Genomic DNA, 3,548 nt, shown 5'->3' with positions numbered 1-3,548 from the left:
AGATATTATTGATGAACACGATTTTGATTTTCTAAGTTTGACCAACAATTTCTTGTCATCACACGAACCTTGCAGTGAGGTCATTCACAAGAGATTTGATGAGTATTCAGATTGCTCAAAGACTGATGAAGAACATGAAATTGACATGGATAGTGATAAATTGGATTCTAAGGGCAATGATATTAATGCAACTACTAGTGTGATCATTGCTTCTCATATTGGAACCACTCCTACACATGTTAAAAAATTAGAAGTTGGCATACAAGGCTGGGAACAAAAGTTGTTGGTGTGGAAAGACTTGCATGATCATTGGGTGGTGTTTAATGATTCCAAAGAAAGCATGGTAGAGAAGCCCAACATTCTGAATTTGGACAGTTGTAGTTTCTTCCCTCATTCCTGTGAGATTGTAGCTTGACACATGGATTTAGCAACGAAGAGGAGTCCACAAGAATTGACACTCAAGGTACAAAGACTGAGCATGAAGTTTACAATGAAAGGGTGCTTGTGACAATTGAAGATTTGACACAAAGGGATGACAATGATTCCTAGTCTTATAACAGTAGTGATGCAACCCATCTTTCTCAAGATATTGTAGCCCATGGCCAAGATGAAATCAATGATATGCAACCTACAATTGATGGTACACAATATACAAGCATGGGACATGATGATGTGAATGATACAATCCATCATAAGTTTGATTTTGTGTACTTTGGAGTAGCTGATATAAAACATTGCCAAAGGTTGAATGAAGATTGGTCACATAGAGCTACCCAAGCAAAGAAGCTTGCTCGCGAAGCAAGACAACACTTGCAAGAGGTCAATGAAAGATGCAATCAACTTGATAATGCAAGAAGACAAAGAAATTTATACATTAGGTTCTTATTTCTTCCAAGAGAAGAATGTACACAAGTTGAGTGTGCAAAGGAAGATCTTCTTGAGGTAAACAAACAAGAAGAACATGTCGTTGTGTGTGAACAAGAGAAGAGGTATAATCCAGAAAATTCAGAATGTTTATCTAGTTTGCATCATGAAGATCATGAGTTTCCTCTTTTAGAGAGTTCTTTCAAGGTTCAAAACAATGATGATAATATTTACACACTTGATGGATCAACCACAAGTGATATGTCCATGTGTGTGAAATATACTTGGTTTCATTTTGGTTATTCATGCATCATCTATAGTGGAATAAGAATTGTTAAGATCTTATGAATCATGCTATTTTAAAAAGATGAACAAAGAGACTAAGAGGTTGCTTAATACAAAGATTTTGCATTTTGGTAATGTTTGGTTTATTTTGCATAATTCAGAAAATCAGTCACTTATAACAGCTACTTCTATAAAGGAAAATGATAATGCAAGAGGTGTAGAAATTCGTATTTTAGGCCAGCATTTGATGAAGAACATTCAACTTGTGTTGAGGAACATGAAATTACTTCAATGGAGCTAGACAAAGGTTTTGATTTTTAGTATGGAGACAACAACTATCTATTCCCACTTGAGAATGAAATGACAAGTTTAGAATGCAGGCAGTTTGATTTTGAATATCATAGCATCCAAGATGAAGACTTCTTTGAGCCACTTCCATTTATAATCACTTGGGAAAACTATGAGATGAATCAAGACTCAATGTTGTTTGATGACTACAATGAAAGCATAGAAGAGGATCCCAAAGGTCTGATTTTGGACAGTGATGTTCTTTGTTCTCATTCTTATGAGATTGCTACCCTTACATTTGGAAAAACTTGTTAAGAAGAGTCCATAAGTGCTGGAACACAAGATGCATGCATTGGTCATGATAATTTATATGAGCATCTCATTATAAGACTGATTTCAGACACTTTGGAGTAGTTGTTATAGAGCAGTCCCAAAAGTTGAATGAAGGATGGTTAGAAAAGGTAAAGAAAGCTAAGATTGTGGCTCAACAAGCCAAGCTTCACCTTCAACATGTTTGTGATATTAACCATTCTTTTGATGATGAGAGACATGAGTTGCCTAATCCAAAGTTTCCAGTTGAAATAGTTGATCATTCTCATGATGGTGATAGTGATTTGGTTGATGACCCTCTTAGTGGGCCAACTACTCAAGAGTTGTCTGTGTTGAGCAGTGTTGGCATACATACTTCATTTTTGAGTTTGTCACCTATTTCACTTGATATGACAACGATATCTTTGTTGATTGGTGACTTCATATTCTTCAATTCCTTATGGACTAGTGGATGTCCTAGTTGGAATCATATGACATATCCAAACTTTTTATCGTCTACATCAGTTTCCCAGCAGTATGGGAGTGTTTGGAGGTATGCCTTTTGATAGGGAGGTTGTCACAAAAGAGTTGCAATTTGGTTTGTAGGTTAGAAAGTTAGGAAGAGGTGTCATAGTGGGCTTCCATGTTTGCTTTCACCATGCTCTTCTCTAGTGTCAATTCCAACACTTAAACTCTTTTGGGAAACTCTCTACTAACTAGTTTGCTCAAATTACTCAAGATCAAGGCTAGAATTCACTAGAGTAAGTTCAACCACCAAGATGCCAAATTATATAACCTTCATTTGTAGGGGACTAGGAAGATGCTGAGATGGTGTAACAACTCCTAACATGTGGTTTTGTGACTTATTTCTCTTCATTTCTTCATCGCTTTCACAAGTTCCTATTTTCAAGGCCTAGTAGCCCTATGAGCCCCTTTTAGCTCTACCTTCATGGTTTTTACTCAATTGCTCAGAAAACTTCCAAAAGACCTCCTAAAAGATTTAGTGATCCGAATACCCTTTTGGACATTCTTTGAGATTCAAGAGGTTAGATTGTTTGACACGTCCGTATAGGTATGAACCCCAAAATGGCTCTTTTAAAGGGTTTAAGGATTAAGAGCTTTCTCCAATAGGGTTTAATGATCTCCACACCCTGTCACACCTCCATACACACATTGAGGCTCTTCTAGACAACCATATTCCATGCCAAACACTTGGCTCAATCAAAATTGACCACCCCTGCAAGCAATGATAAAAATAACAGTCATATTCCCTAGCCAGGCTATGGCAGAGCTCGCCTAGGATATGATAGTAATTTGGTTCAATGCAACTTCCAGGATACTAAAATGAATATTTACACTGTACACAGGCTCCATGACTTGAATCCCAAATTCCATTGAGAAAACACAATGGGAATTCAAGTTGGAGCCATGCCTAGGGTCTTAATCCCTTTACTCAGGCCGAGAGCAGTGCAATCAAGAAACAATTTCAAACACACCACTAAACCTGCACAATGAAGGAGTACAAGTACTTCTAGAGAACCACAACAATGAATCCTAAACCACCATGAAAGAACAGTGCCAAGATCAATCCATCTAGTACAGACTGCTATAAGCAAATTACAAGTTTTTTTGCAAAATCTTGAAATTGCTTCAAATTGTTATTCAAAATTTACTCTTTGGATCTTCCAACCCTTTTAAAATAATTTGAAAAGCATTATATATTCCTATTCACTCATAACCAACCACCCATCGGTTCTCTAACCACTGATTTGATCATTTTTCAAAAAATGCTCCAAAAGTTG

The sequence above is a fragment of the Cryptomeria japonica genome, chromosome 9 (genome assembly GCF_030272615.1).
Source record: "Cryptomeria japonica chromosome 9, Sugi_1.0, whole genome shotgun sequence".
Classification (NCBI taxonomy): Eukaryota; Viridiplantae; Streptophyta; class Pinopsida; order Cupressales; family Cupressaceae; genus Cryptomeria; species Cryptomeria japonica.
This window is presented reverse-complemented; position numbering follows the sequence as displayed.